The following is a 17,223-nucleotide window of genomic DNA, read 5'->3' as shown; positions in this document are numbered from 1 at the left end:
AAGGGTGGAACGGAAACAACAGGGGAGTGTTATAAATATAACAACTGTTTGTTTTCTTCTCTGGATGACGCTTTGCTCGCAGCACGCATTGATACTTTAGGGGGAGTATGTTATTCTAAAGCAGCAATGCAGCAGCAAGCAAAGGCTATAGCTGCCCAGTCAGCTGCTTGTGGCTGCAAAGCCAGACAGGATGTGTGTGACTGTTGCCATGGAAACAAAGGGGCAGTCCATTCTGTACTGAGCACCGGATGTTAGCTCAGTGTGTGTGTCATATGACCTGTACAGGATGTACATGGGTGGAGTTTGGAGTTTCTCTCTGTTTGTTGAAGAGAGTGGACATCTTTTACTGTTTGACTGCTGAAGACAGGAATAAAACATGTAGATACATTTCTGTCTGTGTCTGATTCCCCTCCCTGGGGATATGCTGGAGAGCAGGGAGGAGGAGAAGCAGTTTGGTGTGTTTTTCTCACAGCCTGAGGAAAATCGCCGGAACGGACCTCGTGTGTTTTTCCTACCGGGAGTCGCCGGAGGGAGGTCAAAAGAATTCAGCCGGTGCCTGGAGAGATAGGCACATACCTCTGACCGGCCCTGAATTCTTGACAGTTTTAACTCTACCAATGTTTCGCAGGTGCAAAAATGTTGATGAGCTAACCAAGTTTGATGGGGTTTTTGCTTCTCCTCAGGATGATGAAAATCAGAGCAGACTTTAAAGAACTCCTATATCAGGAATGAGAAGCTATGGTCCTCTAGGCCAGTGTTTCCCAACCTTGGGTCTGCAGCTGTTGAATTACAAAAGCACAGTCTCTCTCTCTCTCTCTCTGCCTGCCTGTCTCAGATAATAGAATCTAGATTAGTAAGGATGTGAAATTGAGGCTGGCACAGATTAGGAGGGACGTGTCCTTGGAGTACTTGGAAGGGGGAAGATATTTAATTTGTTTTCAGCACTGTGCTTTACATTATGGTATAGCATAATTAGAATTCTAGCAATTTATGACACTGTCCTGAATCCGTTGTTCCTGGGTGCTGGCAAAGTGCTCCTTGACATCATCTGTAAATTCCTCCAATGAAGCCTCTTAATGCATCAGTTCCATGTACAGCCCAGTGCTGCTCTCAAACTCCTTCCTGGCTCTTCAGCTCTCTAGAATGAAGAAGACACTCCTGATCTCCTGCCTCCTCTATGCTCTTCATCATGTTTCCAAGAAGGAACTAACGGGGGGGGGGGTCAGCCATTAAAGCAGTATAAGAAAGGACTTGTTGTTCCTTTGAAAAGTAGAGGAATAAAGCACAAGGCCAGACTACAAAGGAACCTCAATGATAGATTGTTTTTGTTCCCAATATTTATATTTGTTTTTATTTAACCAAATACATACTGAGAGGTTTAGTATCCCAAAGTCCATTAGGGGTGTAAGGGAGGCAGTTGTCCACTCTTGCATAAACCAGAATTCTAGCTTTCATCTACAACAAAGAATATGTTACTTGCACTTTTTTCTGTTTGTTTACCTCATCGTACACTCAGATTCTGCAGCTTCCTCTGAAACTCTATCCTTTTGTCTCTCCTAACTATCGCTCACTTCAGGTAGGTGTTTTCCCCATTTTCTATCTGGCCCAAAGAGTTTATCTTAATGGCCTTCTTAATGAGTTAATGACTGACTATCATCACCCTTTTGTTCCTCCAACGACCCCATCCAGCTAGCTCTACTGACAGTGGCACCAACTCTAGGGGGCTCTGGGGGCCTTGACACCCCCAAAATATTTGCTGTAGGTCCCCAGCCTCTGTCCTCTTCCATTGCTTCACACCACTCACCTTATTAATACCAGGATTACTCTCCTCCTTTGCTGCTATCAGTGCTGTGTCTATTAACCTCAATTTCTTCCCTTCACTGCCATCCCTTCCCCTTTTCAGTGTACTGTATAGTCAGTTATAAGTGAAGGGCGGATTCAGGTCCATATTGGTGAGTCTGTATAAGAGTGAGAAAAAGAGAGTAAGAAAGAGAAAGATTCCAGAAAAACATATGCAGAGTGTTATGTCGACAATAGGAGGTTTTTCTCCACTCAGGGGTGTCCTGGTGATACAAAATGCACCCCAAGGATATTGACTCCCATTTCATTACTGAACTCCTCAGGTTGGCTTGACACAGACTAAAGACAAGGCGAAGTAGTTATTCCACTGAGCTGCTTGCCCATAATTCATTTTCAATTCAATAGGCAATATGGTGAAACTCATCCTACAGGTACTCACACATTAAAGCTTAGCCCCCGCCCCTCCTCCATGAGGTTTTATCTCCTCACCACTTCTCAAATAAATATACCTTTCCTTTTTAAGTTCTGCTAGTGCACATGTGGAGCATCTTTGACAAACTCCAGTGCTCATCATCCAGAGCCATTGGTCATGCTTTCTGGAGCTGATGGGAGTTGTAGTTCAGCTACTTGTGGAGTGTCAAAGGTTTCCTCACACCTGCCCTACAGGTCCTCTCTCTCAGACTGCAGGAGCCACCTAGGACAATCATTCTCTGGTCTTTCCAAGACTCAGCCCCCATTCACACACAGCTTAAGAACTACAGGGGAAACATATATATACAGCACTGCATAAGTGAAAAATGGCCCGTTTGGTCCACTATCTTGTTGTCACCATGGTGAACCAGATGCCTATGGGAAGTTCGCAAGCAGGATCTAATAGTGCCTACAGTGTTAGAGAGAGAAAATATCTCTTGAGGCTGGAAGCCAGCAACAGACTTATTAACCCCCTTGAATTTATCTATTCCTTTTCTTAAGCCATCCAAGTTGGTGGCCTTTGCTGCCTCTCATGAGATGGACTTTGTAGGAAGCACTGTGGTGCTGATGTGCCTTAATGTACCCATTTCCCATATGTGGATGGTGCTAAGGTTTTCTAAACCCATTTCCCCATGTCTGCAGTGGCATCTCTGAAATGTCAGTTTTGTTGGACTAATGATGAAGACTGCAAAAACACCACCATTCAGGAGTGTAATGAAGACATAGATCAGCTCTGCATTTCTTCCGTTTCAGAGGCCGAATGGAGTGAGAAGAACTTTCAGCCTTTTTGACCACCAGACATAAACCCCCAGACTTTCTCTTTTTTTTTAAGATATTTATTAAGATTTTACAAAAAAGATACATAGATAATAGAAAATAAAACAGACATACAACAAAAAAGATACATCAAAAGAGAAAAAAAAGAAAACTAACCATAGAAGCATATGAGAGATAAAAAAAACCCCAATTTTTAACTTCATAATTCTATAACCCTCTTTCTTGACTTCCTCACATCTCCCCTTTTGTGTTCCCTTTTACACAATCAAGTTCAGCAAATCCTTACCCTCTTTCAGATCTCATTTATAATTATATGTTTCAGCCTATTATGTCTCCAATTTTTCTTCTCTTTTCAAATCAATTTTCAACTATTCTTAATAACTTAACCCCTTGTGCCATTTGACATAATATTACTCTGGTCTTTTCCCCCTTTTCTTTTTAATCATTTTTGCATATTCCTTTTAACTATGTCACTAGTGCCATATTATCTTTAAATCCAACATCATTTTAACATTCAAACATTTTACAATGCTTCTGCAAATTATCTTTAAACTTCTTCCAGTCCTCTTCCACCGACTCTTCTCCCAGGTCTCGGATTCTGCCAGTCATTTCTGCCAACTCCATATAGTCTATCACTTGCATCTGCCATTCTTCCAGGGTGGGCAAATCTTGCGACTTCCAGTGTTTTGCAATGAGTATTCTTGCTGCTGTTGTTGTGTACATAAAACATGTTCTGTCTTTCTTTGACACCAATTGGCCGACAATGCCCAGGAGAAAGGCCTCTGGTTTCTAAAGGAAGGTATATTTAAATACCTTTTTCAGTTCATTATAGATCATTTCGCAGAAAGCCTTAATCTTTGGGCACGTCCACCAAAGGTGAAAGAATGTTTCCTCAGTTTCTTTACATTTCCAACATTTATTATCAGGCAAATGATAGATTTTTGCAAGCTTGACCGGGGTCATGTACCACCTATAAATCATTTTCATAATATTCTCTCTTAAGGCATTACATGCCGTAAATTTCATACCTGTGGTCCACAATTGTTCCCAGTCAGCAAACATAATGTTATGACCAATGTCTTGCGCCCATTCAATCATAGCTGATTTGACCGTTTCATCCTGTGTATTCCATTTTAACAGCAAGTTATACATTCTTGAAAGTATCTTAGTTTTTGGTTCTAACAATTCTGTTTCCAGTTTTGATTTTTCCACCTGGAAGCCCATTTTCTTATCCAAATTATAGGCTTCTCTAATTTGATGATAATGCAGCCAATCTCGCACTTTATCTTTTAATTTCTCAAAACTCTGCAATTTCAATATGTCTCCTTCTTGTTCTAATATCTCCCAATATTTCAGAATGAATGACACCCTATTCAGAGATCCAGAGGTGTACCAAAAGGCCCAAAAGACTTTGAAGGACTACTTTGAGATGAATCTGAGGACAGAAGTGGAGAAACGAGTGATCTGGGACGCAAGCAAGGCCGTGATGAGGGGTTTCCTGATACAGCAGAATTCCTTGAAAAGGAGGAAACAGCAGGAGAAGAAAGATAAAATTTTGGAAAAGATAAAAGACAGTGAAAAGAAATTGAGATCTAACCCAAAGTCACATGAGATCTTGAGAGAAATTAAACTGTACCAGAAGCAATATATGGAATTGATGAATCAGGAGATTGAATGGAAAATTAAACGAATGAGACAAAAGACATTCGAATCGGCAGATAGATGTGGAAAACTCCTATCATGGCAATTGAAGAAGAGACAGAAATTGAACACAGTCACAAGTTTGGAGGTAGACGGAAAGAACATTTCTAAACCAAATGAGATCAGCAATTGCTTTCAGAGTTATTTCAGAAGACTGTACGCACAAGGGCCGGAAAACGAAAGAGAAATGGAAGAATTTCTCAAGAAATATGGATTACAAAAAATTTCGCAACAAAGTATGTTGCTTTTAAATGAGAAAATAACTGAACAAGAAATTGAGGGTGCCATTCAAAATATGCAACTGGGGAAATCTCCAGGGCCAGATGGATTAACCTCCAGATACTACAAAGCTTTGAAAGACTGGATAATACAGCCGCTTAAGGAGGTTTGTAACGAGATATTAGAGGGGAAAAGGGCACCTGAGACGTGGAAAGAAGCCTTCATCACACTTATACCAAAGACTGAGGTTGATAAAAAACAGATCAAGAACTACCGCCCTATATCACTACTTAATGTGGATTATAAAATTTTTGCAGACATTTTGGCAAAAAGATTAAAGAAGGTGCTGGTGGAGGAGATCCATAAAGATCAGGCAGGCTTTCTCCCGGGTAGGCATATATCTACCAATGTAAGGAATATAATTGACATTATAGAAATGTTGACAGTGAACATTAATACAAAGGCAGTTTTAATTTTTGTGGACGCGGAGAAAGCCTTTGACAATATATCTTGGAAATTTATGAAAAAGAATCTCCACGGGATGGGGGTAGGCCAAAGGTTTGAAAATGGTATAAGTGCAATTTATTCTGAGCAAAAGGCAAAGCTAATTGTAAATAATGTGGTTATGGATGAATTACCTATAGAAAAAGGGACACGTCAGGGGTGCCCAATATCCCCATTACTTTTTATATCGGTCCTGGAGGTTCTGCTAAATATGATTAGGGGGGACCAGCTGGTAAAAGGGATTCAGGTCGGAGCCAGACACTACAAATTGAAGGCCTTTGCAGATGACTTAGTATTGACCTTGCAAGAGCCAGACACTAGTACCAAAAGAGCTCTAGAACTAATTCAAGTATTCGGCCAGGTCGCAGGATTTAAGGTGAACAAACAAAAAACCAAGGTACTGGAAAAAAACTTAACAAATGTTGAAAGAGAGAGATTCCAAGAGGAAACTGGGTTACTGGTGGCAAAGAGTGTAAAATACCTGGGGATTAACATGACATCTAAGAATGTAAACTTATTTAAGGATAACTATGATAAGTGCTGGACTGAGATAAAGAAAGATTTAGAAATATGGTCAAACCTGAAGCTTTCCTTGTTGGGTCGAATCGCAGTAATCAAAATGAATGTATTGCCTAGAATGTTATTTTTGTTTCAGACATTACAAATTGTTGATAAACTGGACTGTTTCAAGAAGTGGCAGAAAGATATATCTAAATTCGTCTGGCAGGGCAAAAAGCCCAGAATTAAGTTTAAGATACTTACCGATTCTAAAGAAAGAGGGGGGTTTGCCCTGCCGGACTTAAGACTCTACTATGAATCGGCAGCTTTCTGCTGGTTAAAAGATTGGCTACTTCTTGAAAATGCAGACATTCTAGATTTGGAAGGATTTGATAATAACTTTGGTTGGCATGCATATATCTGGTATGACAAGGTTAAAGTGTATAAGGGTTTTAAAAATCACATTGTCAGGAAAGCACTATATAATGTTTGGATACGGTACAAAGATTTATTGGAAAATAAAACTCCCAGGTGGCTCTCACCTATGGAGGCCAAGGAGGTAAAGAAACTTAATATGAGAACTAATTGGCCGAAATATTCTGAAATTTTAGAACAAGAAGGTGGTGAATTTAAATTACAAAGTTATGAGAAAATAAAGTCCAAGGTACGAGATTGGCTCCATTATTTTCAAATAATGGAGGCCTACAAACAAGACAGGAAAACTGGTTTCCAGGTGGAGAAATCGAAACTAGAAACAGAACTGTTAGAACCCAATACTAAGAATTTATCAAGAATGTATAACTTGCTGTTGAAGTGGAATACATTAGATGAGACAGTGAAGTCTGCTATGGTTAAATGGGCACAGGACATAGGTCATGACATTATGTTTGCTGACTGGGAGCAGTTATGGACCACAGGTATTAAATTCATGGCATGTAATGCCTTACGAGAAAACATTATGAAAATGATTTACAGGTGGTACATGACCCCAGTCAAGCTTGCGAAGATTTATCATCTGCCCAATAACAAATGTTGGAAATGTAAAGAGACTGAAGGTACCTTTTTCCACCTTTGGTGGACCTGCCCAAAGATTAAGGCCTTCTGGGAAATGATTTATAATGAAATTAAGAAAGTGCTTAAGTGCACCTTTAACAAGAAACCAGAGGCATTTCTCTTGGGTATGGTCAGCCAGTTGGTGCCGAAGAAGGATAAGAATTTCTTTTTGTACGCTACTGCGGCAGCAAGGATTCTTCTAGCAAAGTATTGGAAGACACAAGAGCTACCCACGCTGGAGGAATGGCAGGCGAAAGTGATTGACTTTATGGGATTGGCAGAAATGACCGGCAGAATCCGCGACCAAGAGAAAGAGACTGTGGAAGAAGATTGGAAGAAATTTAAGATGTATCTTAAGAACTATTATAAAATTGAGGAGTGCTAAAATGCTGAGGGAAAAGAAGACATAGAATTGCAGTGGAAAATTGTGTTTAATTTTAGGGTGGAATTGAAAAAGAGAATGAATTTACATTTAATTGTTAAGAAGGGTTGCTGAATAATGGTTTAAAATTAAGGATGCAGAAAGGGAAAGGTATGGGGAAGTCCGGGAAAAGAGGGTTATGGAAATAAGGTTAAGAAAATATGAGTTTTTGTGTTTGTTTTTATGTTGTTTTTGTTTATGTTAAAAAATTTGGAAATTAATAAAAATTTTATTTAAAAAAAAAAAAATATCTCCCAATATTTCGGCCACTTGGCCTGCATATTGAGTCTTTTCAGAGCCTTAGCTTCCATAGGTGACAACCACCTTGGGGTTTTGTTCTCCAATAAATCTTTGTATCTTGTCCAGACATTAAACAACGCTTTTCTGACAATATGGTTTTTAAATACTCTATGAGCTTTAACCTTGTCGTACCACAAATATGCATGCCACCCAAAAGCATTATTAAAAACTTCCAAATCCAAAATGTCAGTATTCTCAAGAAGCAGCCAGTCTTTCAACCAGCAGAATGCTGCTGATTCATAGTAAAGCTTGATGTCTGGCAGGGCAAACCCCCCTCTTTCCTTTGCATCAGTTAATATTTTAAATTTTATTCTGGGTTTTTTGCCCTGCCAGACAAATTTGGAAATATCTCTCTGCCACTTCTTGAAACAGTCCATCTTGTCCACAATCTGTAAAGTTTGAAACAAAAACAACATTTTTGGCAATACATTCATCTTTATAGCTGCAATTCGACCCAACAAGAAAAGCTTCAATTTTGACCAAGTTTCTAAATCTTTTTTTACTTCTAGCCAACATTTCTCAAAATTGTCTTTAAATAAATTCAAATTTTTTGCTGTCATATTAATCCCCAGGTATTTCACTTTCTTAACCACAGTTAAACCTGTCTCATTCTGAAACCTTTCTTTTTCCGTTAGTGTTAAGTTTTTCTCTAAAACTTTAGCTTTAAGCTTATTTAGTTTAAATCCTGCCACATGACCAAATTCTTGAGTCAGTTCTAAAACCCTTTTCGTACTAGATTCTGACTCCTATAATGTCAAAACCAGGTCATCTGCAAAGGCCTTCAGTTTGTATTGTTTAGCTCCGACCTGAATTCCTTTAATCAAACGGTCCCTTCTAATCATGTTCAACAGCACCTCCAGGACCGAAATAAATAATAATGGAGAGATAGGGCAGCCCTGTCGTGTTCCTTTTTCTATCTTAAATTCTTCTGTCACCACATTATTAACTATCAATTTTGCTTTTTGTTCTGAATAGATTGCATCTATACCATTTTCAAAGCCTTGTCCCACTCCCATTCCCTTAAGGTTTTTCTTCATAAAGTTCCAAGAGATATTATCAAAGGCCTTCTCCGCATCAATAAAAATTAAAACTGCTTTTGTGTTAATATTCATTTGCAATAACTCCAAAATGTCAATTATGTTCCTTGTATTGTCAGACAAATGTCTGCCTGGGAGAAAGCCTGCCTGATCCTTATGTATCACTTCAGTTAACACTCTTTTTAGTCTATTGGCTAAAATATCTGCAAAAATTTTGTAATCCACATTTAAAAGGGATATGGGACGGTAGTTCTTAAGTTGTGTCTTTTCAGATTCAGATTTCGGTATAAGTGTGATGAAAGCTTCTTTCCACGACTCCGGAGCCTTCTTCCCCTCCATGATTTCGTTACAAACCTCCTTTAGTGGTTGGATTAAATAATCTTTCAAAGTCCTGTAATACTTGGAGGTTAGCCCGTCCGGCCCTGGAGACTTGCCCAGTTGCATATTCTGAATGGCACCTTCAATCTCCTGTTCTGTAATTTTATAGTTCAACATTATCTTATTTTCTTGAGATATTTTTTGTAATCCATTAGTTCTTAAAAATTGGTCTATAACAGTCTCTTTCTGTGGCCCTTGTGTATAAAGTTGTTTGAAGTATCTCTGGAAGCACTTTCTAATCTCCACAGGATTCTGGATATTTTTCCCTTCAATCTCAAGATTTATAATCGTGTTTAACTTCTGTCTTTTTTTTCAACTGCCACACTAGTAGTTTTCCACATTTATTAGCCGACTCAAAAGTCTTCTGTCTCATTTGTTTAATTTTCCACTCTACTTCCTGATTTATCAGTTTCATATATTGTACTTGATATAACTTAATTTCTCTCAAAATCTCTTGTGACTTTGGTTTTGATCTTAATTTCTTCTCTCCTTTTATTTTCTCCAAAATTTTGTCTTTTTTCTCATTTTGAGTTCTCTTTTTTATTGCATTCTGTTGTATCAAAAACCCTCTCATCACCGCTTTACTTGCGTCCCAGATTACTCTTTTTTCAACCGTGGTTTTCAAATTTACTTCAAAATAGTCTCTCAAGGTCTTTTGGGCCTTCTTAACAATCTCTTGGTCTCTTAATAAGGTGTCATTCATCTTCCATCTGAAGGAACCGATTGGTGTTAGTTTCATTTCCATCTTTACAGCATTATGGTCGGAGCAAGTTTTTGGGCAGATTTCCACCTTTCTTATCTTAGGTGCCAGTCCTCTAGTTATCCATATTTGGTCAATTCTAGTCCATGTCATTTTGGCTTCAGAAAAGAATGTCCCTTCTCTACCTAGGGGATTTTTAGTTCTCCATATGTCAATCAAATCCATATTGTCAGTCAATTCAAAAAAAGTTTTCGGTAGTCTGCCCTCTTTTGTTACAATCTGTTTTTGTGCTTTATCCATGTTCGTAGATACCACTCCATTCATATCTCCCATCATAATGATGTTGTTATAGTCCATGTAGTCCAACATTGTCTCATGCAACTTCTTATAGAATTCCAATTTCCCCTCATTTGGTGCGTAAATTCCTAAAATCAAAAATTTTTCTCCTTGGGTTTGAATTTCAATTGCCAAAATTCTTCCTTGTTCATCTTTAAAAAGAAATTTTGGTGATAGGCTTTCGTTTGCGTAAATAACAACTCCTCTCTTCTTTACCTTATCCGATGAGATAAACTCTTGACCTAGTCTTTTATTAATTAAAACTTGCCTGTTTTACAGTTTAATGTAGTGTCTTCCAATAATTTCCCAATAGATTGAGCATTTAAATTAACTTGCTTGCTCAAATTATTAATACTAGCTGTATTTTGATCAATTTTAGTTGATTGTTCAGTCACTTGCTTACTTAGGCCATCCAATTTTTCATAAATTTTATTTAACACAGAAGTAAAGTCCCCTCCTGAGGCCATTCCTTCAGGCCCAGTTTGATCTAAGTCTTCCTCTTGTGCCACAGGAAGACTGGGAAAAGATGATCTGCGTAACTGAGAAATTATGCTAGGCTGCTGTGTTTTGGTTTTAGTTGATCTTGTTATCCTGCTCAACCCACTTCTGTCTATGAATCAAGGTCAGTCCCACAGTCAGCTCTTCCCATGGAAAATCCCCAAGTCCAGAGATGGAAAAATCCCCCAGTAGTTGCACAGTTTCAATACTCCACTAAAGGGACACTATGTTTAAAGTCACAATTTATAGAGTCTTTCTCAATTTTCAAAGCGTCCCTTAGATGTTTACACAGTAGCTAATCTCCAGAAAACCTTCCAAAACCTTTAACTTTTGCAGAGTTAGTCCTAATAAAGTTACAATGTCTCCAAGGAGTGCGAGTTACAATATAACAGTTCAAAGCAGCCTGACAGTTCTGACAACTTGGCAGCCCAATTGCCGGGAGTTCAGAAGTTTTTGTAAATCCACAAATGAAGAGACAAAGATCAAATTTATCCCTTTCCCCCTCAGTTTACTTGAGGGGGGATCTTCTGTTTGATGTTGAGATTTAAGTCTTTAAAATCACAATCTCCAAAGCATTAGGCTTAAACGTCATTGCTTTAAAACCTTAAACAGAGCCAGGAGACGGACTTCTTGGTTGCGCCTCCCGCTTCAGTGCCAAATTCAAACTCTATTTTCCAATTGATCGCAGGTTCATTAAACTTCACCTACTCACGGGTAGTTGTTTTCTTAGCCGAATAGTCCCAGGAAAAAGGTCAGCGCTCACCGACAAGAGCTTTGCGGCTTCACCCCACAGAAAGAGTGATCGACTCACAGCACCGCGCCGACCCGTCATGCTCCGGGACCCCCTACGAGGTCCCTTTGCAAATTCGGGGGGCGCTGATGGTGCCCGCTGAGTCCCACGGCCACAGGCTTCCGCTGCCTGTGGTTTCCCGATGAGGGTCTCCACTTCGCCGTAGTGGGCGACCCGTTTCTGCGGAGCTTCCCCTTCAAAAGTAGAAGGAGACCGCCATTGCCGTTGGCGCCGCCTCCGGAATTCCTAAACCCCCAGACTTTCTAAGGCCATATCTTAGCTACAAACCACAGGGTGTAGCTTTTCATAAAGCAGTGTTCTAGATCCTGTATTGCATGTAGGAACCAGAAGGAAATTCAAGTCAGTTCACATTTGAAGGTGAGCTTACCTACTTGGTTCTTTCCAAAACAATATGCAAAACCAAACAAAGCCTTCCTTCCACATCCACACTTCTCCCATTTTTGCAATCCAGTTGTCCAGTCATGAAATTTATATTTTATTCTAGGTCTGTTCCCCTGCCAGATGAATCTAGAAATACCTTTGTGCGATTCTTTGAGGTGTCCTGTCTTGCCTATCACTGATATCGACTGGAATAGAAACAGCATTCTATGCTGGTGAATTTTCATGAGGACTTTTCAAAAGTTCTCCATCCCTGCCTCACATTCAACAAATAGAGGTCTCTCTTTCCACTCCAGGCTGGGCCAGCCCAAGATAGTGTGACACTTCAGGCGAACCATGAAATGCTGCCCACCGGCCAGGCAGAGAAGAAGGGGGGACTGAAGATCTACATCAGGAACAAGGGGGTGGGAATGGGGATCTACACTGGAATTTTATGTGGGAATAAGATGTACGTTGGCAACAAGGCTGGGAGGAGACCAGAAGCACCTCCTAATTGCCAAGAGGCCATTACAGAGGCGGCATTTGGAGGGGCTGCCGAGGAGGTGGAAGATCTGGGCTCCAAGGAACAAACCACAGCTGCAAAGGTGGCAGCAGCCTGCAATGCTTTCATAGGAGGCTGCCCCTGGGGGATATGTCCTCTTGTGTGGGCAAGCCATATCTCCAGGTCTTGTTTTTTCTTTCCTCTATAGTTTCTTTTGGGAGGAAATTTATTTACAGGTCCTGCACCAATGGACAGTTTTGCCGCACAGGCTATTCCAGGGCCACCGTAACGCCAGATATGTACATGGTGACCAAGACCTACTGCTGTGACACAGATATGTGCAACAGTGAACCTTTTGAACGTAAGTCGTAGCAGCAGCAGCAGCAGTGGGGGGTGCAAGAGGGCTGGTTGCCCCGGGGGCATTCGCTTCCCTCTCCCTGCTGTGAAGACCCCTCCCCGGACCCCACCAACATCACTGCCATCCAGCTCTGACAGAAGCTGTTTCCAAGCAGGGCAGGGGCAACTCACCTTCCCCTTGGGGAGAGGAAGAGAGGTGGGGCCACCATGGAGGTGAAGGGCAGCCTTCTCGGCAGAGTCTGCCTCCCTCCCACTGCCTCCAGCCCTTTTCAAACTGAAGACAGAAGCTCGGGTTGGGATTTGAACTGAGAACGTCAAAGCTTGAAGTTAGGCTGGGCTGAACTACATATTGAGGCCTCCTCAGGTGTGACTGGTGAGGCACTACGATGCCTCTGGATTGGCCAGGCCTTCTACAACCATCCGCAACATGGGCTCCAGTCTTTGCCAAGGGATCTGTGCATTCTAAGAGGATATCTGCATTACATAATAACATAGTAAAACAATAGCAAATATTTTAAAAACCCCAAACTCGTGTTTAAATACTATAAATATAACACAATCACTTGCAGCAACCATTAGCAAAAATAACCAGAGAGCTTGACAGTTTTACCTTAGTCTAAGAAACACCCCTCACCTGGGTCCCTCTCCTGCAGCAGCTTTTAATATTTACCCTTTGCTCCGAAGAGCTCACCATTTTAGACTCAAAAAACCCTGTGAAACAGGTCAGCCTGAAAGATGATGGTTGGGTGGTGGTTGTTTTACAGTGCCTGAGCCTGATAAAAGGGAGCTCAATGGGCTGAAGTGTCCAAGTTGCCTCTACTTAGGAGGAGATCGGTGCACCTACACGAAAATACCCATCAGCTGCGGAAATGACGAGGACCACTGCTTCTACTTTGGGGGTAGCGGCACTTACGGTGAGTTTCTGCATTCGCTGAGTGCAGCTAGGGCCCCATTTGCCCTATGCATTTAAAGCAGTATCACTCCACCTTGAACAGTCATGGCTTCTCCCAAAATATGTTGGCATGGGTGTTGAAAGTTATTAGGAGACCCCTGTTACTGCAAGATCATTGGTAAACCTTGATGAATTCCTGCCTAGATCCCTGTAGCTGTTTATTCCATTTTCCCCACACACACATGTTTGTGTGGTTTTTTTTCCCAACATGGAATGATACGATAAAGATTGCTACCCGAGGCTGTGCAACGGCAAATATGTGTCGCTCCATTCATGGATTGACAGAGATTAAGGGTGAATATTTGGGAGTCCGGATCACTAGAGCAGAGTGCGTCAAAGCAAATCACTCTGTCTATGAACTGTAGTTGAGAGAGAGAACAAATCTCCAACTCGCAGAAGAACCCACAATTTAGGGAAATTGGCTGCCTTGTGCTTGAAGCAGGGGAGGTCCCAGCCTGAAGCCCCCCAGCCTTTATTTCCAGAATTCTAGAAGCTCCTCCTCAAGGAAAGGCTGTATTTGACTTTCATGTTAAAATGAGGTCAATGAATCATGTCCAAAATAAATATATGTGACCAATAATGAGTGTTGCATTGTGTGTGTGTTTTTTCCAAATGCAACATTTGTTGGGGGGAACATTTGCCAGGGATGTAGTAGAGTCAGACGACTGGGAAAGGTCTGACTCTGAGACTGAGAGAACGCAGTCACAGGCAGAGCCAGAGTGGGTGAGTTGAGCCCTGCACCCTTCAGAGTTTCAAGACATTTTAGAGCAGTGGACCCAGGAAGCTCATAGTCTGGGAATGAAGGGGGAGACGACCTTGGGGGGAGTTGCTAGGCTACCTGGAGGAAAGCAGCATTCAGAGTACTCTTCTTTAGAGAGTGGGGGTGAAGTCTGCCCACTTTCTCCACAAAGCAGGAGATAGGAAAGGGTTAAGATGCAACAGAAGGACAAGAGGGGTAGGACTGGACATTGTCGGCCTTCATGTTGCATACATGGCAGGGACACAGACTGGGCAATTCTTAGCCGAGAATAGTGGGCTCGTGCTGCTCTCTCTGTGTTAATTGTTAATAAACTTACCATAAATCTTCCAAGAAGCTCATTAATTCTTATCGGAGCTTGTTTGCCTGCCTGAGATCATTGCATCTCCCTAAGAAAGAAGACTGTTTTGTAGAACATTGTCCACCATTATGTGTGTGTGCGTGTGTGTGTGCGCGCGGGGGGGGGAGGCTACCATTTTGTATCTTGGAATGTAGCTCTGAGTGAATGCAGCAAGGCTAAAGCACTGCACTTGGAGAAATGCTGGAAGCTGGTACAATTCCCGCCACTCACCTACAACGAGATGTGGATTGCATCTGCAAAAGAAATACGCTGAGCGGACTAACAGCAAGGGTTGTTTGACATTGCCTGAGTATGAGCAGAGGATGCCCAATGGGCTCAAGGGCCTGAGTTGCTTCTCCCTCATGTCAGATAGTTGTGTGCCTCAACTATAAAAATAAGGAGGATCACTGCTTCTACTATGGAGTCAGCATCAGTACTGGTGAGTCTTGTATAACGGGGTGCAGCATTTACAGCAGTATCATCAAAAATGGTGGGAAATCTAGATTATTAAGGGGGCTGAAAGTTATTAGGAGACCCCCCTCAATTACCTTCACAGAGTGTCAGGGATGGCCAGGGACCCAAAGGGGGTGATGTGGGCAGAGGAGGCAGGTGCAGAAGAGTTGGGTGAAGGTTACAGGGGAAGGGGCTTTGGCTCCCACAATAAAATATTTGAGGATGCTGGGCCCTGCCCCCAAAGTTAATATTCATTGCTATTGTCCATTGCATCATGGCTGGGCTTTTCTGCGCCACCACAATAAAACACCTATTTTAAAAAGCCTCCTAAAGCACTTAATAATAAAGCCCCTAGTTTTTTCATAAAAGGTAAAGGTAAAGGTACCCCTGCCCGTACGGGCCAGTCTTGACAGACTCTGGGGTTGTGCGCCCATCTCACTTAAGAGGCCAGGGGCCAGCGCTGTCCGGAGACACTTCCGGGTCACGTGGCCAGCGTGACATCGCTGCTCTGGCGAGCCAGAGCCGCACACGGAAACGCCGTTTACCTTCCCGCTGGTAAGCGGTCCCTATTTATCTACTTGCACCCGGAGGTGCTTTCGAACTGCTAGGTTGGCAGGCGCTGGGACCGAGCAGCGGGAGCGCACCCCGCCGCAGGGATTCGAACCGCCGACCTTTCGATCGGCAAGTCCTAGGCGCTGAGGCTTTAACCCACAGCGCCACCTGCGTCCCTAGTTTTTTCATAAATGTTATATTAAACATTTTCTTCAATTCATTATACACCATTTCCCTGAATGCTTTTGTTACCTTACACGTCCACCACATGTGCTGGAATGTGCCTTCTCTTTCTTTACATTTCCATCATACATTAGAAGCAGTTCTATACATCTTTGCTAAATTTATTGGTGTTAAATACCAAATAGAATTGATGCTTTTGAATTATGGTGCTGGAGGAGACTCTTGAGAGTCCCATGGACTGCAAGAAGATCAAACCTATCCATTCTTAAGGAAATCAGCCTTGAGTGCTCACTGGAAGGACAGATCCTGAAGCTGAGACTCCAATACTTTGGCCACCTCATGAGAAGAGAAGACTCCATGGAAAAGACCCTGATGTTGGGAAAGATGGAGGGCACAAGGAAAAGGGAATGGCAGAGGACGAGATGGTTGGACAGTGTTCTCGAAGCTAGAAGCATGAGTTTGGCCAAACTGCGGGAGGCAGTGGAAGACAGGAGTGCCTGGCATGCTCTGGTCCATGGGGTCATGAAGAGTTGGACACGACTAAATGACTAAACAACAACAACCATCTATAAATCATTTTCATATAATTTTCCTTCAATGAACAGCACAGGAGACAAGAATTGGAGGGGTGGGGAGGGAGAGGAGCGGGGGAATGGGCGGCTTCTCTCTGCTCGATCCACTTGGTTTGTTTCTTACGGGGGGGGGGGGGGGAAGAACCCTGAGAAAATATGCTGGAGACGAGAAAAGTTAAGATGCCTCTGTTTGAAGCGAGTGGGGATAGTTCCATCTTCTGCCCAGATTTTCACCCTGCAGGCACATTTACACAAGAAAGGACCCTGAGATACGCCTTTGAGTTGGGATATCTCTTTTTTATGGATCGCTGGTGAAGTAGAGAGGAAATGCAAGAGAGCAACTTTAGAATCAATAGCATGTTTTTTGTTTAGCAACAAGGTGCTTTCATTTGACTTTCAGGGTTCGTTAGAAATTAGGCAGTTGTGAATAATCCCCTGGAATGATTGCTACCATCAGCACAAATTGCATATTCTCTTATGCATGCATGTTTCAATTGTTCAAAAATTATCAAGAGTACCCTTCACAACAGACCTGCGAAGTAGGTTAGGATTTGTCCCAGCCTACTTCACAGGACTGTTGTGAAAGGTACAACAGTACAAATTTTGAACACTAGAACCATGCATATTTAAGGGAATGTGTAATTTTGCAGGTGGGACAGGAAACTAGGACTAATGGAATGGCTTGCTTGATGAC

General features: G+C 41.9%; 1 long non-coding RNA gene across 1 annotated transcript in view; it reads right to left on the bottom strand.

Moving 5' to 3' along the window:
• LOC307221804 overlaps positions 1-14,855 on the bottom strand; it is a 44,333-nt gene extending 29,478 nt beyond the window's left edge. Inside the window, exons 1-2 of the long non-coding RNA XR_013841535.1 lie at positions 14,749-14,855; positions 1,805-1,958 (exon numbers count right to left, since the gene is read on the bottom strand). This is a non-coding gene — a long non-coding RNA (uncharacterized lncRNA). The remainder of the gene's footprint in view (positions 1-1,804; positions 1,959-14,748) is intronic.
• Positions 14,856-17,223: the final 2,368 nt, after the last annotated feature.

Source organism: Podarcis cretensis, assembly GCF_951804945.1.
Source record: "Podarcis cretensis genome assembly, chromosome: 8".
Classification (NCBI taxonomy): Eukaryota; Metazoa; Chordata; class Lepidosauria; order Squamata; family Lacertidae; genus Podarcis; species Podarcis cretensis.
This window is presented reverse-complemented; position numbering and strand designations above follow the sequence as displayed.